The following is a 23,844-nucleotide window of genomic DNA, read 5'->3' as shown; positions in this document are numbered from 1 at the left end:
TAGAGAATTCACAAATTCACAATTATTATTACAATGTTTATAATTGTAATATAATTTAATATATTAAATTATAATATACTATAATTATATAAATATAATATAAATTGTAATATATTAAATTATATTACAATTATTATTAAAATTATATATATATTATATATAAAAATTTAAAAATTATAATTGGATAGTTATATAATTTATTAGTTTATATAATAAAATTAATATAATAAAATAATAAATAAAATTTAACTAATAGTACAACTAATAAATTATATAACTATATACTATATATTATAATTTATTTTAGTTATACATACTATATATTTTAATTCATAATATTATAAATATTATATTACAATTATAAATAAAATATATTAAATTATATTACAATTATATTTAGAAAAATTAATTTTCGGTAAATCCTAGCATTGACTTTTACTACTTTTTCTTATATTATTTTACATATACGCGTGAAATGCATTTACGTAGACGTATACTTTAAAAACAATTTTTATAATAGCTAATGTTTTTTTCTTTAATACATAATTCAAGAGTTTAATGAAAAAATATTGTTATAAATACTGCAGTGATGATCCATTCCTCCTTTATACTGGGAAAAAAAGGATTAAATTCAAATGTTTTTTTTGAACACTTAGAAATACATACATATTGCTTTTAAATCTGTTTTGAAAAGGATCCTACCTACCCTCCTATCTCGATCTAGGTGTTGTAACGTGTAGAAAATTTGTATAAAACGAAAAGCAAACATTTCTTTCAATCTCCGTTAACGTCAAAACCCTACTATCAACAAAAATATTTTCCCAACAATGATCGATGTTTCTTCATAAGCGCGTTCTTCTTCTTCTTAAAGTTCAACCCCCATCCCTCTCGTATACACACACGTATCGTACGATAAACCCTCGTGGAAGAATGTCGTACAATTTTCGAGTACAAAGGGTTTCACAAGATGATAACCGTCATTTTACATTTTATATACCTAATAATTTAGCTACGGCTTTTTCTCGTCGTTCTACTTTTATCCTTTCTTTTTTTTTCTTTTTTTCTTTTACTTTAATAAAATCTTATTATCTTTCGTTACATATCTATTTCATCTCAAAAATTAAGATTTCGATCTTCCGATCAAGGAAGAAGAAGTTTTGTAACAAAAAAATAGCAAAAAGATAAATAGATAGATAGATAAAATGATTCTCACGTACAAAGTTAAAAAAAAAAACAAAATGGCGTAAGGTAAAATTTGAAAAAAGAAGAAGAAAAAAAATGTAAACGTGAAAAAAGTCACCCCTTCGTTCTGATAAGAAACTATAAACGAGTTTTAAAAAACCCAACCCTCTTTTTTTCTCATCGGCTCGTTTTGCACCTTTTTTCTTTTTCTTTCATTTTCTTTTTTTTTACCCCTCTCTCTCCCACTTTTATTCCAACGATAAGACTCCTGATACGTGTCCTTTGCTCTTTACGCTTTTTCTCGATAAAAATCAATGATCTATCGTTGTACGGGGATATAATGTGTTCCTTTATTTTTTTCTCTTTTTTTTTCTTCTTTTTCTTCTTTTTCTTTCTTTTTGCCGCACATCTCGCGCGCACCTAAGAACGTCGTTAAATCTCGTCAAATGGTTTTTACGAAACGATCCGAACTCATGGATCGTAAGTTCGAACGTTACGATTTTTATCTTAGCATTTTCTTTTTTTCTTTTTTTTCTATAAAATTGAAGGTTTTTAAAACGACGTCATTGACTTTATAATTTTATCGTTATTATTATTATTATTATTATTATTATTTGTTTAACAGTGTTTACGATGATAAGACTGTTTTTTTTTGTCGTAATAGTCTTTATTTTGTAATATAAGTTCAATCTTATTATAATATTAATTATCTTATTATACTTATTAAATAAACGAAGAAAAAAATAAATGGAAAATGGAGAATGATCTTTTTAATATGTTAAAAAGTATTGTCTGATTAATTTTAACTAGTAAATTTTAAAAAATGTATTACCTTTAACCTGCAGATATTATCAATGTCTAGAAAAATGTCGCTTTTCAGGGAATGTTCACGCATGAGAAACGTCAGGAGATATCTACAAACGTATATAAATACATATACATACGAAGATACATCTATCCATCCATCTATCCATCTATCCATACGTACATACATACATACATATATCCATACATACATACATACATACGTCGGACGTCACTATCGAGTTGTGGCGACAATAGCGATGCCGGAATTGCTTCGCTTGGTTGGTCGAATACCGCGACAGGATAAAAAAATCCTGGACACGTAGGAAGCTAATAACGGCCCTTGTATGGCGGATATTAATCAAATAAAGACGACAATGCGATTGCGCTTTAGACTATACATATATACATATATATATAGTTAGAGAGAAAAGTTAGATTTCATAGTTGAATAATTAAAACGTCCAAAGCTTTCAAATGAAGTTTAAATCTATCATTTTTTCTTTATATAGCAAATATATATATATATATATATATATATATATATATATATATATATATTTAAATATAATATATAATATATTATTTATTATATTATATATAGTATAATATATATAAAGTTAATTTATTTTATATATATATAGTAAATATTTTTTATATATAGTAAATATATTATTATTATTATTATTATTATTTGTAAGTTTGTGTTTTTATTTTATTTAATTAGTAGTAGTAATTAAACAAATGGATATTTGTATAAGAATATATGGCAATATTGTATCGTAAAAATGATATATATTACTATTATTATTATTGTTTTTTATTTATATTAACTTTTTTTGTCTCACAGTTCAATAAATTTATTTGTAAATAATATTATTTCAAACTATTGTAATATACGATTTTGAAAAATTCTTTACAACAGAGCCTCAATGTATTATATTATATATTTATTGCTACAGTTATTGCTACAATATTTTCATTTGACAATAACTTTTTAGAAAATTTCGTATAAATTCATTATATTTTCTTTCGTTTTTGTAGTCAGGTAGAAACTATCAGTTTGTGGTCTATTAAAAATGAATGCCACCCCAATATTGGGCCGTTGAGGTTGAGGAACGCTCATATAGAGTTATATATGTATCACATGAGTATATGTATATAGATGTATATTTAATACATACACACATATATATAAATATATATTTACACATAACTACATATTGTTTGTTTGTATATGTGTATCTAGGAAGGTATACAAGCGCAAAGTTCGTGTTGTTGGTTCTCAAGCGGAATGCGGGAAAAGGGGTGGGAGTGGGGATGGGGGTAGTAGCTTGCGTATATCCAGATGCATTAAGAAACTTCCCTTTAGAGGTTGTAATAAATTATACGACAGGAAGGGTACATCGCGTCGTTTGGTTTTGTCTTTCCATTTTTTTTATTTTTTTTATTCTTTTACCTTTATCCAGATATTCTCAGATCTTTTTTGTTTCATTCTTTTTTTTTTGTTTTTGTTTTTTTTTTTTACTTGGATTTTATTCCATCGAGAATAAAATATTTGTTTTATGATGATCAAGGATAGAAATGAATTATAAAAATTTTTCTTCTCTTCTATTTGAGAGTGGGGGGTGAGGAGAGATATCTTGAATTACACGTTTGTCAAATTTTTATTTTGAAAATTTTTTGATATTTTATGATAAATATATTTTTATATAAATACTAGATAAATATATAAAAAAAAATAAATAAAAGGAACAAAAGTATAGGTAAAAGTTATGTTCAAATGTTCCGAGCACTCATCGAAATGTACATATGTCCAACAGATGGTGCTGGACTTATCTGTATCTTTTTTGTTTTATTTTTAAATTAATTCATTATTTCATAAATAAATTAATATAATAAAAATCTAGCTGTGTGCGAATGCAACGTTGTATCAAAATTTCAAAACTAATTCGTGAAGTACTTTTGGAGATTAGAGGTTAGGCACAATATTTTATTAAATGATTATATATTATTATATTATTTTTTTTATTTATATATTATATTATATAAATAAACATGTGTATATATAAATATATTGTATATTATATAAATATTATAATATTATAATATTAAATATTAAATAATTATATATTATTTATTTATATAAATAATAAATAAATAATATTTTTCTTTTTTTCTGCCTATATTTCTCTCTCTATTTTTCTCTTTCTCTTTGTGATAAGAATACCTGCAATATCACAGTAGAATTTTGAGATGCGATTTACATCGGACCTCTGTTTGTACAAAGTTTGGACGCATAAAAAATGTGAAAGTTATATATCGTACTCGATACAATAGATAGTTGAAAATGGAAAGAGAAAGAGAGAGAGGGAGTGCGAGAGAGTGAGAGAGAATTGATGAGTTTTCGTTCGTGTCGCTTTCGCGAACGATAAAGGTCGTTTTACTAGCATACTAGTTCGTATTTTACTCGGTAATGTCAAAAGTTAGAAAAAAAAAGAAAAGAAGAAGAAGAAGAAGAAGAAGAAGAAGAAAGAAGAAAGAAGAAAGAAAAAAAAAGTGTAAACTAAAGTAAAAAAGCGTGCAATATAAAAATAAAAGAAAAAAAAGGTCAAAACATGAAGTATACACAGAGGAGACAACAAAAATGGAGATTACGGTATAAACGATGTGCTGTTACGAACTCGATTCAAAGTCCATTCTCACCGAGTTTACTGGGTGTGTCGTGATGACGATAGTAAAAAAAAGAAGAAAAAATAAATAATAGTAAAAAAGAAGAAAAGTAAAAAAAAAAAAAAAGAAAAGAAAAGAAACACGTAGGAATTTGTTCAACATTTCACCCATACCTTTGTTCATTCTTTTTTTTATTTTTCAAACAGGATAAAAGATCACACCGAGAAGCGTGAACTAAAACTATAGAGAGAGAGAGAGAGAGAGAGAGAGAGTGTGTGTGATAGATAGATAGAGTGAGGGAGAGTGAGAGGGAGTGAGAGGACGATAGAATATGTTTTCAGAGGCGTAAAATCGCGAAAACACGATGAAGCGGGTTATGGCTGTCCGCGACGAGGTGCCGACAAGATGTAATTGCATAAAACGATACAAGGGGGATGATAAAATTGTCTCTCATCCCTTCAACATCGTTTCATAGCTTTCTCTTCCTCTCTCTCTCTCTCTCTCTCTCTCTTTCTTCCTCTTTCTCCTTTCTTTCGCATACTTATTCTCTCGTTCTTTCTCTTTCTCTCTTAGTGTCTCGACTTTCGGCTCGACTAATGCGAACGTCGTTCCCCGGGTGAACGCAATTAAGTATCCTAATTCTTCTTCTCCCCCCCCCATCCCTCACCCCTCCCTACGTTCACTGATTCACTCACTCACTCACTCACTGTCTCTCTTTCTACCTATTTCTTCGTTATTTCTCATTCTCCTCGTTTGGCATTACGGTAAATTGTTCAAAGCTTTGACGTGATTTTCATCGTAGAAAGAGAAAGTTGGATGATAAATAAAATAAAAAAAAAAGAAAGAGAGAGGAAGATAGATAGAGTTTTTATCCAACGCTTTTTTCGTTGTGTATTTTATAATATATTGTGTTAGCAAGCAGCCGTGTATATATTACATTTATTACATTATATTATTTTATTATTATTTTATTCATATTATATTTAATAATAATTAATTATTATTAATATTATATTATATTCAATTAAATATATAAATATATAATATTTTTATTAGATATTAAAATCTAATTTTAATATACAGGGTGGGGCAATAACTATTAGCACCACATATATCTTCGAAACTATAAGGTTCACAGAAATATTTGCTGAAATAAAATTGCACAGTACGAAGGGGGCCATCCGATAGCGATAATAGTTTTTTTTCAGGTGAAGGTACTTTGGACATTTGAAGGTCACCTTCATTTTTTCAAATGGATCGGTATGTTTTTGTTTCTGTATCATGATAGAGGAGCTTAAAGCGGGTTCAACGACCTATCACATATGGTCATTGAAGGTCATAGAAAGTACATAAAAGTGATAATTATTTTATCAATGGAAATTTGAATGGCAACATCTACGCTAATTTTATCAAGGATACATTAAGTCTTCTGCTAGGGGAGTTACCTTTACTTACACGACAAACCATGTGGTATCAACATGATGGATGTCCAGCACATTATTCATTGATTGCACGAAGAGAACTCGATGAAAAATTTCGAAATCGTTGGATTGGACGCGGCGGTCCAATATCGTGGCCAGCTCGTTCCCCAGACTTGTCACCTCTAGATTTCTTTCTATGGGGAACACTGAAAGATAAAGTGTACAAAGAAGTACCAACTACACTCTACGACATGCAACAAAGAATTATTGCAGCCTGTACATCAATAAGTTCTGACACTGTAAGACTTGCAATTCAATCAATCGTAAAAAGAATCCAATGTTGCATTGATACTGATGGTCATCATTTCGAACACCTACTAAGCGTATAATTTTATTTAGTGCCAAAACTGTAAGTATTATCGCCAACGATTTCGAAATTTTTCATCGAGTTCTCTTTATGCAATCAATGAATAATGTGCTGGACATCCATCATGTTGATACCACATGGTTTGTCGTGTAAGTAAAGGTAACTCCTCTAGCAGAAGGCCCAATGTATCCTTGATAAAATTAGCGTAGATGTTGCCATTCAAATTTCCATTGATAAAATAATTATCACTTTTATGTACTTTCTATGACCTTCAATGACCTTATGTGATAGGTCGTTGAACTTGTTTTAAGCTCCTCTATCATGAAACAGAAACAAAAACATACCGATCCATTTGAAAAAATGGAGGTGACCTTCAAATGTCCAAAGTACCTTCACCTGAAAAAAAACTATTATCGCTATCGGATAGCCCCCTTCGTACTGTGCAATTTTATTTAAGCAAATATTTCTGTGAACCTTATAGTTTCGAAGATATCTGTGGTGCTAATAGTTATTGCCCCATCCTGTATTTAATATTAAATTTATATTATATATATATTATATGATTAGTTATTAATTTATATTGTATTATTTATTAATTATATATTAATTATATTAAATATATATATTTAATATAAATTTAATATTATGTATATAATAATTATATACTTAATAAAGTATATTTAATTAAATATAATATAATATAACAATAATAATAAAAATAGAATAAAAGAGAAAAAATATTTTTAAAAAAAGGAAGCTTATTTTTCTTTTGTATTCGTATAGAAAAGTAAAGTTAAATTTTTCTTGTGTAATTAAATTTATTAACGACATAAACATGATCTTTATGAATATTAAATGAAAAAATATTCTTGAGTTCCTTAATTTTCTTTGAAATCATACAGAGAGGTAGGTATACGTCGAAACTTTAATTAACGATCAAGTTGATCGACCATCGACGTAATTTGAGACTCGACCAACACCGAATATGCTTTATAATCAACGTAACATGCGATTCTAGTATATAGGTACGATCGTTATAGTAATTCCTATAATTTATGATAAAGCAGTGTTATAACTTAAGTACTGCTATGTATCCAGGTATGAGAGTTATTAATAATCGGTGTGCTGCATGCTGTTCGTGTAATATGTCGCGAATTATTAACGAATTATTAATAATTATTAAAACGATCCTGTGGACATTCATTTTAGGATAAGCTCAAAAAAGAAAGCAAAACAATGTACATGTGCAGTAAAACATCTTTTAAAGTTTAAGTTGGAACGGTAAAATGTTAAATTCTCTTAATTAGGAATATTATTACCATTGCAAACATGCGTAACATTCGGAAAGTCATATATGTAAACAACATTTAGTATAAGAATTTTGATTGAGGACAACGTGCTAGTCTGAAGGTGAATTTCGAAGAGAATGATATTCCGAATTTATACTCTACGTGTTTTAAAAGTAAATTATATAATTCTTTCGATTAATTAACAATTATTTTAGTATTTTAACACTTTAATGACCGTACGTGTACGCAGTCAAACGTCGTCAGGGGTCCGGTAATATTTTTCAAGAATTCATTTAAAAAAAACTTTATTGTCATTCACGAACAAATTAACATAAAACAAAACAACAACAATTTAACAACAAATTTAATTTTATATATAATTTTAAATATATATAAAGTTATAAATAAAATAAGGCCAATGTTCCGGTTATCACACACATGTTGTGTGAGCGGCCATTAAAGTGTTAATACTACTTAATAGTACTTTTAATACACTACTAACATTATAGGACAATTTAACCCTCGATGTTATCACTGCGCATGAGCGATACAATAATTACATTATAATATAAAAAATGATATTATTAGAACGTTATAATTTTAAATTTTCTTTATTAGGAATATTATTATTGTTACACACATGCGTAACATTCGGAAAGTCATATAAATAACATTTAATATAAGAATTTTGATAGAGGGTAACGTGCCAGTCTGAAGGTGAATTTCGAAGAGGACGGTACTCTGATCATATAATCCGAGCTTTTAGACAACAATAGACACTTTATTAATTATAATTAATAATATTTATTAAATAACAATTATTTCAATATTCTATTACACTCTTCTTATATTACATGTAAATTTAACCCTCGAAGTCATAACTGCGCATGTGTGATAAAATAATTACATTAGAATGCACAAGATACAAAAATTAGAACGTTTTAATGTTAAATACTCTTTATTAGAAATATTATTACCGTTGAACACATGCGTAACATTCGGAAAGTCATATAAACAACATTTAATATAAGAATTTTGATAGAGGGTAACGGGCCAGTCTGAAGGTTAATTTCGAAGAGGAAGGTACATATACATCATATATTCCGTACTTTTTGATTACAATAGACACTTGTATTAATTAATTAACAATTATTTTAATATTTTAATACACTCTTCTTATATTACATCTTAAATTACGTTGAATTAACTTGGGTTACTTCAAATTTGATAACAAATCTGGTTGTTAATTTTAAAAGTGGCCTAACTTTATTCTTGATAAAAAAAAAACACATATTATTCACTTAATAATTGCCATTATTTTAATAGGAACTATAAATTGAACACCCTTAGATACACTTAAGTAGTATGACCATAGAGATCTACACATAGAGCAAACAAAATCTGTCGGCGAAATAAAAAGAGATAGAAGATAGGAGGTTGATGTTGTCTCTCTTTAACTTGCGAGTCTTTTGTTCTTTCTTGCGTTATATATATATATATACCGCATGAGTTAGAGAGAGACAACATTAACCTTTCGTTTTTTGCTGCTATATTCATGCAGATACATTTCCACTTACACAACCGCCTATGATTTGTTTCCTCTATCTATAATATCTCTATGAGTATGACTCGTTAATATTTTTTTAATTGCATTGAAACGCAAATCCTTCGACAACTCAATTCAAACATAAATGGAGTTAGGCCAGTTTCAAAATAAATAGCTCATATTTAAATCCTTTCGTTTTAGGAATAAAACCAAAATTTCTACTAGAATTGGCAAAAAAATAATTGATTTCTTTTGACAATCATAAAAAAAGAAAATGAAAAAAAGAAAATTATAGGGGATGGGGGAGGGGAAAAATGGAAACATAGAATCAGATAAAGAGTTATTTGAAAAGCGTTCGTTACGAATGGTTGGTTGGTTTAACGAAATATCTTTTCTATCGGGAACCGCAGCTTGAAAATATCGTTCAATTTACCAATGTGGAAATCGGGATTAATATAGTTTAAAACGATAGTTAAAGAGTTTTTTTTTTGGGGTTAGGTTTGGGGTGGTAGTTGGGGAGAATTTTCTTCCTTTTATTTTTGTTTCATCTTTGATTTACTTTTATTTTTTTATTATTTTATTTTATTTTTTATTTTATTACTGTTTTCTCTTTCCGTTTGACTATTTTTTTGTTTTATTTTCTTTTACCCCTCTCTTACCACCCCTTCTGTGTTTAATTGTCAGAGAATCGGTATCAGAGAGAGAGAGAGAGAGAGAGAGAGAGAGAGAGAGAGAGAGAGAGAGAGAGAGAGAGAGAAATATAAATATATAAAAGTACCGTACGTACAAAGGAGAACCGGAAAACGGACAGGTACAAAGTAGTAAAAGTGGACGGATACGTTATTTTCGGATAAAATTCTTTTCCCTTGTCTGTCTTTCTGTCTTATACTACTGCAGGCTATTTTAATGTTTTATTATTTTTCATTCTCTCTTTTTTTTTTAACACTTAATAGGAATTATGGTTATTATGTATTATATGTATGCTATTAATTATTTTTTAAAGAAATAGGGTTGTGTTATAAAAAGAAATATATTATATATATATATTAATATATTATATTAAGAATATTATTATTGTATAATAATAATACAATATTAATAAAATTAAATTATTCATAAATTTATATATTATATATATATTTTTAATATTAAATATATTTTTAATAAATAATTTTTATATTTATTATTATATATATATTTTTTTATTGTTTTTTTTTATTATTAATTATTTTGCACAATTATAACAAGCACTCTGGTAATTTTTATCAAACGCATATATGCGTCCATATCACTCTAAGGGTTAAAAAATCAAGATAAAGGATATAATATCATTCAATTCTTACAATTCCATGATTGAATATAATTAACATGTGTATCTATAGAAGAAAAAAGTTCAATGATGACGAAAAGTTTGGAAATTGTTTATTGTTATTATCGAGAGTGGTGGTAGTCCGAGAGACTGTTTTGGAGGTAAGTAGTATCAACAAAACCTGGGTTGGGTGAGATTTACTAAAGTTACAATGAATGCCTCGAAGGGCACCCTAGAGACAAGTAATAGAGAGAAGCTTAAAGCTTTCCAAGAGAATAAAGTCTCGCGTACCCTCTCATCATCTTCCTTGTCAACTCTCTCTCTCCCTCTCTCTCTCTCTCTCCCTCTCTCTCTCCCTCTCTCTCTCTCTCTCTCTCTCTCTCTCTCTCTCTCTCTCTCTCTCTCTCTCTCTCTCTCACGTCTACAGTTTATCTGTTACAAGTGTTTTGAACATACCCGTGTATATAACGTAAACGGGCAACAAAGGTACTGAAAAAAAAAGTATAATGTACTGTGTGTGTGTGTGTATGTGTGCGCGTGTGTGTGTCGCTGCTTTAGTCATTCATTTTATTTCAAAGAAAAATTTTACATTTTCCCTGCCTTTTTTTCTGTTGCTATATTATTATTTTTATTAATATTTTATTTATATATTTTTTTAATTTTTATTAATAATATTTTAATTCTATATTATTCTATTTATTTTTTTTTTAATTTTTTTTTTCATTTCCTATTACGTTTAAATAAGTATATTAGAGACATATTACACTATGTGTGTGATATATTTGTGTGTGTGTGTGCGCAGGAGTCTGTTTAACATAGAAAAATTTGAAATGCTTTCTGTAAAACTTAATAAGGCACGAGAGACCAGTTATACCTCAAGCAGGTTGCTTGGTTATAAGACCTTTGGTATTTAATATTTATTGGATCTTTCACTTCACACATATATACATAGATATATAGATATACATATGCATACATATACATGATCGAAAGATATGAGGATCGGTAGTCAAAGAAGAACATCGTGAAGCCTTTATCAAGGAGCAATCTTTTCAATATCAGAGAAGTCAAAGGTTGAGAACGATTGAAAAAGATTCTCGATCCAATCATTGATCGTTCAACGATTTTATGATTTTCCCTCTTCTCTTTTGATCTTTTTTATTTTTTGTTTTTATTATTCTCTTTTTCCTTTTTTTTTATTTCTAAAAACGTAGTATTACTTTAAACGTGATACTAAACGAATTCATTATTTTTATACGTGTAAATTTTTTATCTGTTTTTTTTTTTTTTTTTTTTTTTGATACATACACATTTCTATCCTACATTTAATTATTCAACACAATCAACGACTAATTAAACGTACATTATTTTTTTTGTTGATATGTTACATTTTTCGATATAACGCGGGTAAATTGGACGTAACATTAATCGTATTAATGATTCCTTAATTTTCCTCGATTTACATTTTACCTCTACCCTTCATACGTACGTTTAATTACCCTTTCTCCTTCCCCCCTATCGTGTTCCCACTTTTTCTATCCAATTATACGCACACATGTTATATGCTTCTTTTTTTATATTTAAATTTCAATAAATGCAGTGTAAATTGGACAAGTAACGTTGAACTATTAATTTTTGTTGTTTTCATTATTCAAATTTACATTCAAATAATTTCAACATATTTCATTTTGTTATTTTAGTTTCATTTTTAACAACCATACCTGGTTCAACATTTAATTACACTCAATTAGATAGGGGTGCACGTTTATATCGAATAAACATTTTCATGAACGTCTTTCATTACTTATGCTGAACAGAAAGCATCCCCTCTCCACTTTTTGTTCAAGCCCCCCACTATTTATTCAAGCCCTCCCACTCTTTGTTCAAGCCCCCCACACTATCTGTTCAAGCCCCCCACACTCTCTCTTCAAGCCCCCTAGACTCTCTATTCAAGCCCCCCACTCTTTGTTCAATCCCTCATTTCAACTGTTCTTCGCATCACGGGGTGTCGTCTTCCATGGATTTGAAATTTACTAAAACTTTCGCCGTTTCTAGTTGAAGACATTAAAGTGAAGTTTCACTTCGTGCCACTTCATATTAATTGCCCGTGAGTTTAGACGTCGTGCAACACCTGCGTTCGTACAGCTCGTGAAAAGTGTCTGCAACGACGACGGTTTTCAGTCGGTTAATATGAGAAGAAGAAGAAAAAGAAAAAGAAGAAGAAGAAGATGAGGAGAAAGAAAGAATGAAAGAGAGAGAGAGAGAGAGAAAACGTACGGAAAGCATTTCTCGGTGTAACATTAATGAGTTCGGTTAATTATACCGAGGACTGTGCAATTTTATTGCGAGAAGATGGCACGAGCCTGCCTGTTAAATTATTCATGCAGTCCAACCATGGTGGTAGTGGTTAAAGCTCGTGAAATTTGTCTTTCTACTATACAACTTATACATTTATGTATATAGATATATGTGTCTGTGTGTGTAATAAAAAGAAAACTTTTCAAATGGTAGAATTAATTTTACAGTCTAATAATCCATCACAGTGTTCACTCACTCGTTCGATTAATGTTGAAGGTTTTTTTAACCGGATATCATCCCCGAATGAGATCCTTTTTTTTTCTTTTCTTTTTTTTTTCTCCCCTACCGTCAATTTTAACGTTTTCCCATCAACGACTACTCCTGTGTGCATATATATATATATATATATATATATATATATATATGTGTGTGTATGTGTAGATGGATACGTAGAATCGTACCAACTGTAAATCGTTTATCTGGGGGATGATCGATCTTTCGTTACTCGTAATCGGTCATATCGGTTTTATCTGTCGAGTTTGTCTCCTTTCTCTCTCTTACACATATACACATACACATACACATACATATGTATTCTTTTTCTTTCTCATTCCATTATTTTTTTTTTACGTTTTTCGACTCCACTTGCACACCTACCAACCATATCAGTTGTCGTCTTAAATGGCGGGGAATAAAAAGGTGAAAGTAAAATAATAAAACAGAAAATAAGAAAAAGAATGAATTACGAGGGAAGGGGGGAGGTTAGCCTCGTTGAGCCAAAGGTAGAAGAAAAAAAAAAGAGAAAAAAAGTTAAAATAAAATAAAATCGGTTTTAAAAAAGTCGAATTTGCGAGATGTGCAAATTTATTCTAATGCTAAAGCCCTCTCTTGGCTTTGTTTATCCTTTAACACTAACGAGAGCCATCACTTTTAAGCTGTTTTCTTTTACGTAAAATTGACGTTCAAAGTAGATGCTGCACTTTGTTTCGTAAAAGACTCTATTACCTTACGGCCTCGATTTTTCCTACAGGTTTATTTTTTTTCTTCTTTTTTTTTTTCACAGGAAATTCGTTAAAGTTTATGTAGTTTCCTCTACCTTTTTTTTTATCTCTTTTTTTTTTTATAAATTTCGTCTTACATTAACGTTGTATTTTTTGTAACCTCGTGGAATTTTGTCCTCATATATTATTTTTTAAATATTTAATTTGAAAACAATCCTGTCAGACAATTTTACAGTTCCGTATCTATCTCGTGACAAAAAAAAGAAATTAAAAAAGAAAAAATTTAGGAAAGAAGAAAAATCTCTTTCTATTTTTTTTTTTTTTATATTCCAAGTTAAGGAAGTAACGCGTTTGAAATTTTTATTAGTATAATAAATTCGTGGAGGGGTTGTTACAGGAGGTCTAGAAAATATATATCTACGTGAACGCGTATAACACAAGAACTTTTGACTAACGAGCTTTATACGAAAATTTTGTTTGTAATATTAAATAAAACTTATATAACTTCTCTCTCTCTCTCTCTCTCTCTCTCTCTCTCTCTCTCGCAGTGTGTAACAATTTATTCTGCTTATAATATTTAGAGTTTGTTAATAGGAAATAATATATCTTATTAAAAAAAAAAAATTATGATAAAAGAGAAATTTTAAAAGAGATAGAGAAGGAAAGGATGTGGGTTGTAATTTAAATGCCCTTCGGGGCTATTTAAATTATATTAATAATTACAATAATACAATGGCAATAATAATAATAATAATAATAATAATAATAATAATATTAATTACAATTATAACAATCACTGGAATGACGATGATTGTAATTAACAATTATTGTTATAAGAATATTATATATATAAATGTATTAATGTAATGTATAAATGTAAATGAAAATAAGAGTATTTATATATGTATATGTAAATGTATATGATTCAATATCTAAAGTTGTGTTAGTATATTTTTAATTAGACAAATACAAGTATATGATTAAATGATCACAGTAGTAATGCTACGTTTTTACTCAGACATATACGTATATAAGATTTAAACGATCATGGTAGTAGTAATACTACGTTTTTGATCAGACATATACATAAATAAGATTTAATTATCAAAGTAATAATGCTACGTTTTTAGTCAGACGAATGCGTTTATGCTGCAAGTTCTATATCACAGTAGTAATGTACTGCTTTTAGTCAGACATATGCATTTAATTCTTAAGCCATCTTGTCAGTAGTAACATAGTAGTAGTAGTAGTAATGGTATATTTTAATCAGACATAAAGGATACATTTTGAGAATAAATAATCGCGATAATAATAATCTCTGGTTTTTTTTATTATTATTGTTGTTAAATATTAAAAAAAAAAGATCAGAAAAATAAATTTTCATAATAGGTCGAAAAAAAAGTGAAAACTTTTAAAAAAGATAGACATTGAAAAGATAAAATATATAAAATAATATTATAATATTTATTAAATTAATATTTATTATTAACATATAATAATATAAAAAATTAATATAAAAAATAATATAAAATTATAATTATATATAAAATAATTATATACCATATATATATATATATATTTCTTCACTGACAATTCTAGCAAAGAAAACTATTCGTAAATATTGTGCGATTCTTAAAATCTGAAAAGAAGAAAGGTGGAAGAAAAAACAAAAAAAGAGAAACCCACTCCTCCTACTCCTTGGAAACCGAAGAAGATATTTCAAAGTGGCCGGAGTTGAATGTAAAACGATATGCTGTCGTTTTTGGGAAAACGCAGTCATTCTCAGAGGATTCGAAAAGATACCGAAAAACGCAAATTTCTCTTCCCCAAGGAAAATCAATATTTTTCATTTAGCTTTACATCTCATGCAAAAAAGTACGGAAAGTTTCGTACGAAGCAAAACTCTCTCTCTCTTTCTCTCTCTCTCACTCTCTCATTCTCTCTTGCATTCTTTACAAATGTCTCGATTCAAACGGGAGCTTTCAAATACGGGCTTCGTATATAACCGAGTGTGTTGCATGCGGAAAGTAGAAGACACAGAAGGAAGGGGGTGGGAGAGGAGGGGTGGGGAGAGGATGAGATGGGATGGGGGCCGATGGGCGATCACAAACACGCTCCAGTTTTCTGAATATTATCTCTGCCTTGAAATTTATCGATTACTCTTGCGCATACGTTTTTCACTGGATTGAATCACCATCGTGATTCGTGAGAATGACGTGTTGATCCGTACCAACTGATCGAAATTACATTCGACCGAATGGACACGATGATTTTTTTTATTTTTTATTCTGTATCTTCGTTTGTTTCTATATCAAAAGATCAAGTATTTTACGATTAACACTTTAATGGTCGCACATCTACGCAGTCAAATGTTACCAGAGGCAAGCAATATTTTTGAACAATTAAATGAAACAAGTTTTATTAACCCTTTGGGTACATTTGAAGACTAAGACTCGTCATCTGAATTTAAGAAGCTTATATAAATTTATAAAATATATAAAATATATAAATATTTCTATTATATATTATATAGAATGTATATATCTATTGTATATATAAATACTCTTCTTTTCATTTACATTTATACATTACATTAATACATTTCTATATATGTATATAAATACACTTATTTTCATTTACATTTATCCATTGCATTAATACATTTATATACATATAAAAGTATATATATATATATATATATATATATATATATATATATATATCTTTTCGTAGGGAATTTCAGAAAAGTTTGTAGGGTATTTCCGAAAAGTCATTTCTTTTTAAAATAAAAAAAAAACTAAGTTTAATTTTTTTGAAACGAACAATAAAAAATGAGAAAGAGTTGTCTTCTATGGCATCGAACGATATCTTGATTTATGTTCATAGAACGTTGTATTCCGTCCCATAATGATGTTCCCGCAGCGTTACGATCACAATTTCACCAACCATTATCCTTCCTACGTAATATATCCCTCAAGGTATACCGCTTTATTAAGGATGAAATGTGAAAACGCATTCTTGTGCGTTATCAATTCGTGACTTCCCTTATTACCTTCATTTTGGTCATATTATCACCTATTTTTTTTTCTTTACCTTCATTTATGGTTTCATGGACAGGTTATCATAGAAATTTTTTAAATTATTTTTTATCTTCTTTATTTGTAAGGTCATTGATAAATTTATTATCATATAATAAATTTAATTAATTGGCAAATGATATTAAAATGTAATTTGTAATTGTATATGTTATATTATAATTAAAATATTATTGTTTATTATTATTATTATTCGTGGTTGTTACATAGATACTACGATTGATATAATATTGGTAAAAAAAAATAACAAAGGATTAATATAATTTGCAATAGTAATTTGGAATTATTCTAAATGTGTTTATAATTAAAATATTATTTTTAATTATTTATTATTATTGTTATTTATTATTATTTTTCGTTGGTGTTCTATACAGTAATCATGATTGATATGTTATCGGTAAAAAAAACGTAACAAAAAATTCTAAATAATTTGCAAAAGTAGTTTGAAATTATTCTAAATGATTTCATAATTAAAATTTTATTATTTGTTAAATAATATTATTAATTTTTTTATTGATTTAAATTATTTAAAAAATTTTATTATTTACAATTTTATGATTGATATGCTATCGGTAAAAAATAAATAAAAAAGAATTCAGTATAATTTGCAAAAGTAATCAATTATTATTTCCCTTTCTTTCTTTCTTTTTTAATCTTCGAATAATTTCGATTAATAAAAAATTGATCATGTTAATACGAGACTGACAAATGTACTAATCTTTGTCATTTTGTTTTTTGATTTTCAGGTAACCGTCTCTCACGACTCTTTCAAACGACCTCGCCAGCAACACGGCTTAAGGTAAGAGATTTTTGTTCTTTTTTTTTCTTTTTTTTTCACGTAGCTAATTTCATAAGGCTCTTATACGCAGAAGAAACTTATACGCAGGGGAAGAAGTGTCGAAGTAAACTAACATGAGAAACTTGGCTTTACGAGCAAGCTGCCGGTCTCATCGTATTACAGTCTTGTAGTACATAGCATGTCTCATAGTTATCTGGTAACTTTTCTTTTCTATAGTATATATATATATTCTTTCGAACAACTAATGAAAAAATGTGGTCTTTTTTAAACTATAGTACTACTACTTTGTCTTTTTCTTTTTCTTCTTTTTCTTTTTTCTGTCTTTTCATTCCGAACATTCTTTTAGTAACAAATCTAGGAAAAAAAAATGTTAATCTTATAGACTCGTATTTTTTTTCTTTTTTTGTTATACTAAAAAGCACGTTTAAAAAAAAAATAATGAATTAATAATATTTAACACATATTGCTCGGGCACTTTGCCTTTAAAGTTTTACAGTGTGGCTGGCGATTTTTTTTACAGTTCGCACGAAAAAATTCTTTCTGCATAAAATAACTTTAATTTTGAAATATTTGTTTTTTCTTTTTTTTAAATAGATAATTATTTAATTAATATTTATTGGATTTTTATAATATAAATATTTTATTTTTTTTATATAAATTTATATAATATATAATTTAATTTATTAATCATTAATATTTATTAATTATATTATATAATTATAATATTTATTAAATATTATATAATATTATATAATACTTATAATAATATTTAATTATATAAAGAAATGGTGCCTCGTGCCGCGAGCTTGTAACCAGGGATAGACTCTTCGTTCAAGGCTACAAATTTCGATTCTTTTCTATCGCGAAAGCTTCTGAAAAAAAAAAAAAAAAAGAAACAGATAATCTATCTTCTTCCTAAGGCAGACCACCCAATACAACTCTTTAACTTTACTGATCTAATTGTCGTAGAACTTTTCTGTGGGTTTCGATTGGGATTTCGAGTTTGTAGGATTAAGTTCTCAACGAAATTCTTTTTTTTTTCCTTTCTTTTCTTTTCTTTTTCTTTTTTTTTCTTCTTTTTCTTCTTCTTCTTCTAGTTCTCATATATTTTCTTAGATGTAGAAGTTCGCGCGTAAGCGTTTGATCCTACCGAGAAAAAAAAAAGAAATTATTTTAGAATTTTGGTCGACAAATTTTTTTTTATTTTCTTTACAAATCGTAATTCACCAATTAATATATTTTATATTTTAATAAAATGCGATTTCATATATTTTTTTATTGTTGATAAATGGAATGATTTGTTATATTTTATTTTTCTTATATTTATTATAATAAATATTAAATAATATAAAAATAATAATATAATACAATAAATAAAATAAATAATATTATAAATAATAATAAATATAAATATTAATATAATTTATTAAAATATAATAAAATAATAATAATAATAATAATAATAATAATATTAGGGATACATATACATAGATATAATTATATTAATATATTATTATAATAAATATTATTTAATTTATTACAATATATAATAACAATAATAATATTTGGGATAAATATAGATATAATTATATTAATATATTAAATATATAATGAATATAATTTATAAATATTATTTTCTTTATCAAAGCTCAAACATAAAACGTTTATATGATAAACAAAGAAAAAACCATAATAATCGAAAATTCTATTTATAATTTTTAAAAGTTAAAAAAACAATGATTTAATTAATAATTAATTTTCTTTTTGTAATTGATTTACCAAACTATAAATATAATGTATACAAATGTTTCGGCACGCGTCTCGGATAATTGTTTTCGGTATTTGAAAATTCGATGATCATTAAATGGATTCTAATGGATTATCATCGAATTCCCATGCTTATCATTGTCATTATCAAAACTACAATCGATTGTTTGTTATTATTGTTTCAATCAGAAACTCTCTCTCTCTCTCTCTCATCAAACTCATCGATCTATTGTACGAAACCATATAACACGTTACCAAATCATGATTCATAAATATCCACTTATACTAACATAAGTGTTGATATTCATCCTAATAACAATTTAATATCAATTATTATTGTCAAAAGAAAATAAAAAGTTTAAACTTTTAAATCACAATAATTTCTTTGTTTAAAAATCTTCAGAAAATCGTAGATAAAAATTGTTTCAATAGGAAAATTTCTCTCTCTCTCTTTCTTTAAAAATCTTTAGAAAATTGTAGATAAAAGTTTGAAAACTGTATATTTTTCTTAGGATTAACACACACGTATGAAAATTCAAAATCATTTGCTCATTCATATTCATCACCTTATTTAATATTCCCTTCTCTCTCTTTCTCTCTATCTCTCTTTCTGTATCAATCTTTTCCTCTATCCAGTAGAAAATGTTCTGTGCGTTTTGGATGTTACTTTGGTTAGGCTGTAAGGTTGGTAAATTTAAGCAGAGACACTCGAGTAACTGCAGTTTCAACTTTAATGGAACTCGTCAGGGGTGTAGGTCCGACGAGTTTTACACCATAGAAGAGAAATGAAGAGAAGATGATGATGCTAGTAGTAGTAGTAGTAGTAGTAATAATAAATGCATATGGGTGATGGTGGGGTAGTGGTAGTGGTGGTAGTAAAAGTGTTATACAGGGTGGCCCGACAACGGCCTATTTTCCGTATTTTCACTCTCGTCCTCGTCCAGTTCGTCGCTTTTGTTGCTCCCTTTTCATCGCCCCAGTCGTGGATTCAGGTCAGCTCCGGTCGTTGCTTTTACAGCAGCACCAGTACCAGAACCAGTACCAGTACCAGTAGCAGTAGCAGTAGCACCAGAATCAGCAAAGCAGCAGCAGCAGTAGTACTGACTCCTCCCTTCTCTTCTCACCCTCTTTTCACCCTGTTCTCAGGCCACCTATCCACCCACCGTCTCCTTCTTTACCAACTCGAACTCAAGTTCCAATATCGTAACCCTTTCGTATCAACTATTCGTACACATAGAAAGAACATCATTCTTGGCTTGGCTGGCCAGTTCTTTTGTTAACGTAAATTACCGGAAACGTTCTATACTTCGTATCAGTTTTAATTATCATTGACGAGTTATTGATAAGAGTTATCGATCTTTCTTGTTACTTACTTTTTTTTTTTTGATCTTGTTTACCTTTTTTACTTTCATCTTTTTTAACCCTTAGAATGCTATGAACGCATATATGCGTTTGATAAAAATTACCAGAGTGGTATATCGATGCATATACGTGTTTGTTAATATTAATGTAAAATTATGTAATGTTTATATTAATTAATTAAATTATATTCGCAGAAAGAAAAACTTTCATTATTAAATATATAATTTATTATTAATAAATTATTCCGTTCTTACAAAACATTTTAGTTAAAAGTATTCAGCACCCAAAGGCTTAATATATTTATTTTTTTCTCTTCTTTTTATTATTTTATTTTTTTGTTTGTTTTGTGAAACTTTATTCAAGTCTCTTTACATTTTATTTTATTTGTTTTTCTTTAATCAATAATCGTGTCTTTATATTTATCGTGGTTTATATATATGGGTTATCACAATAGGTTTATCGTCATTTTATTCGTGTACTTTTACGTTAACATCTCTTTTGTTTTATTATTATACATTTTCTTCTTTCCTCTCTCTTACTCTCTGTCTCTCTCTCTCTCTCTGTTTCTTTTATTATTATCTTTTATTATTATTTCTTTTATTATTATTCATTTATTTATATTGTTTATTGTTCTGATTTGTATATCACATTTCTATAATAATTTTTTTTATTAAATACATATATACATATATTACATATATTACATATATACATACATAATACACATATGTATATATACACATACATATACACACATATATAATATATACATATTACATATTATACATATATTACATTTCACACACAATACTAATTTTTAATTTCTTTTATTAAAAATATTAGACACTATTATTCCATTTTGTTAATAAATCTCTTTCTCTCTTTCTCTTTCTCTCTTATGTTATTATTTCATTATAACTTCATATAATAATTATTTCATTGAAATATATATATATATCCGATTCATTACTAACACATATCCATATATATTTAATCGCCAGATTATACGAATTTTCCGATATAAACGTACCTACAGAGAATTTCTATGTAACTGGATAAAAAAAAACGAGAGAGAGAGAGAGAGAGAGAGAGAGAGAGAGAGAGAGAGAGAGAGAGAGAGAGAGAGAGTGAGATGAAAGGACGATTAAGAGATCGATTCAACATTTAAAGTCCATGAGATTTAAAACCCGGTCAGCCAGAGCCAGCCAGCCCAGTTGACGATTTAAAAGATCGAGGACTTTACTGGCTAGCCGTAAGAAAATCTCAAGCTTTTCTCTCTCTGATTATATACGCAACGAAGGTTTCAGAGCTTTCACGTTAAACCAAAAGAAATGATGAAAAAAAAAGAAGAAGAAAAAAGAATGAAACTGGTATAGTAAAAGCAAACGTGAAAAAAAAAAAAAATTCATGACGAAAAGGATACGAGTCGATATTTCCTTCTTTCCCCCTTTCACCCTTACCACCCCCTTCAATCCCTTCAACCCTCTTCTCTTTTTCTACATATGTATATATCGTGTTTTTTGTTTTGTTTTTTTTTTTTGAAGGGTAGAGAACCGAGAAACAGAAATATTTCGGAAATCGGTGTGCGGATGTAACAACGGGTTGGGTGATTTTTGCTACATGCATCGAACTTTTCAAAACGAAAACCAACGAGCCTCCTCTTTTTCGATGATCACTTCTTTTTTTATAGTATCCATCGATCGTTATTGGTTTTATTACTTTTTTTTATTTTTGTTTGTTTGTTTTACATTATCTTTCGATCATCTAGCATATAAAATATTACACACGTATCCTTGACGGGGGTTGGTATTTAAACGCTTTTATGATTCTCTGTGTGTATTTTATTGGATATTTTAAATATTGATGTGTAAGTAAGAGTATCGTTATATAAATATTTTATTTTGTTTTATTTTTGTTAAATATCGTTTTTTAAAGTAGCATCAATCATATGTGCTTTGAGTAATTGATTTATTTGAGCACGTTGATTCAAATTTAATTTCGCCAATTAAATTTATGAAAATTGTAAATAAATGTGATTATTTTGTATTATTTTTTAATAATTTGTGTTTAATTAATATAACCATACGATGTAATATTTTAATGTATAAAATTAAATAGAAATAGGATTTTAATATATATGTTATTTGTTAGAAAAATATATGTTTCAAATAAAATAAATAATTGTTATTTATTTAATCTAATTTTTTGTTTTATTTTCATATATATGTTAATAATATAATTATTATAATAAATATAATTTTGTAAATATTATAATTTTAATAATATTTATATGTTTTTTTGTTACAGAACGATATAATTAGCTGTTATCCAATTAATTTACGTTGCTGTTAATAATATTTTTTAAGTTGATTATCCTATGTTTCGTTTTCAATTTGGTTAAATAAAATATGGTAAGAAAAAAACTAATAAGAAAATAAATTATGCATGGTACCTATATAAAATTTATTTAATCCTTTATTTTTATTTTTTAGCTATAATTTATTTAAATGTACCTATATACCTAAGATACCTGTATAAAATTTATTTAATCTTATATTTTTATTTTTTAACTATCATTCATTTAAATATCATCAACGAAGAATAATAATATAACGAATCACACTCTAAATAATATTATTATAAATAAAAAAAATAAAATAAATGTTATTTACGTGACTATACCAGGATCATATAAAGTTACTCGTAAGGATTTATATTGTTCGTGAAAAAAAAATAGAGAAGGGTAATTAAACGGGATATAATATAATTTACAAGTATGACACGTTTCTCGTGTCGTTTGCAATTAAAACTAAGGTGGAAAATAATAAAATGTAGATCCATGCCTGGAACTTTAAATGTTACCCTTTTAAAGATGAGATTAAAGGAACCGTCTTCTCGAGTTTGAACGAGCAACCAAACAACGATACTTTG

The 23,844-nt window shown here is 27.7% G+C and overlaps 1 protein-coding gene across 2 annotated transcripts in view; it reads left to right on the top strand.

Moving 5' to 3' along the window:
- Positions 1-23,844, top strand: part of nAChRa3 (nicotinic acetylcholine receptor alpha3 subunit) — a 106,588-nt gene that overhangs the window by 4,735 nt on the left and 78,009 nt on the right. For both annotated transcript variants that reach the window (XM_015322925.2, XM_015322916.2), the window contains exon 2: positions 17,732-17,784. The gene's annotated coding sequence lies outside the window, so the exon portion shown is untranslated. The remainder of the gene's footprint in view (positions 1-17,731; positions 17,785-23,844) is intronic.

This window comes from Polistes dominula, unplaced genomic scaffold, assembly GCF_049000335.1.
Source record: "Polistes dominula isolate Pdom_NZ unplaced genomic scaffold, Pdom_raw_medaka contig_12, whole genome shotgun sequence".
In the NCBI taxonomy this organism is placed as follows: Eukaryota; Metazoa; Arthropoda; class Insecta; order Hymenoptera; family Vespidae; genus Polistes; species Polistes dominula.
Note: the sequence above shows the minus strand (reverse complement) of the source record. Positions and strands in the feature narration are given on the sequence as shown.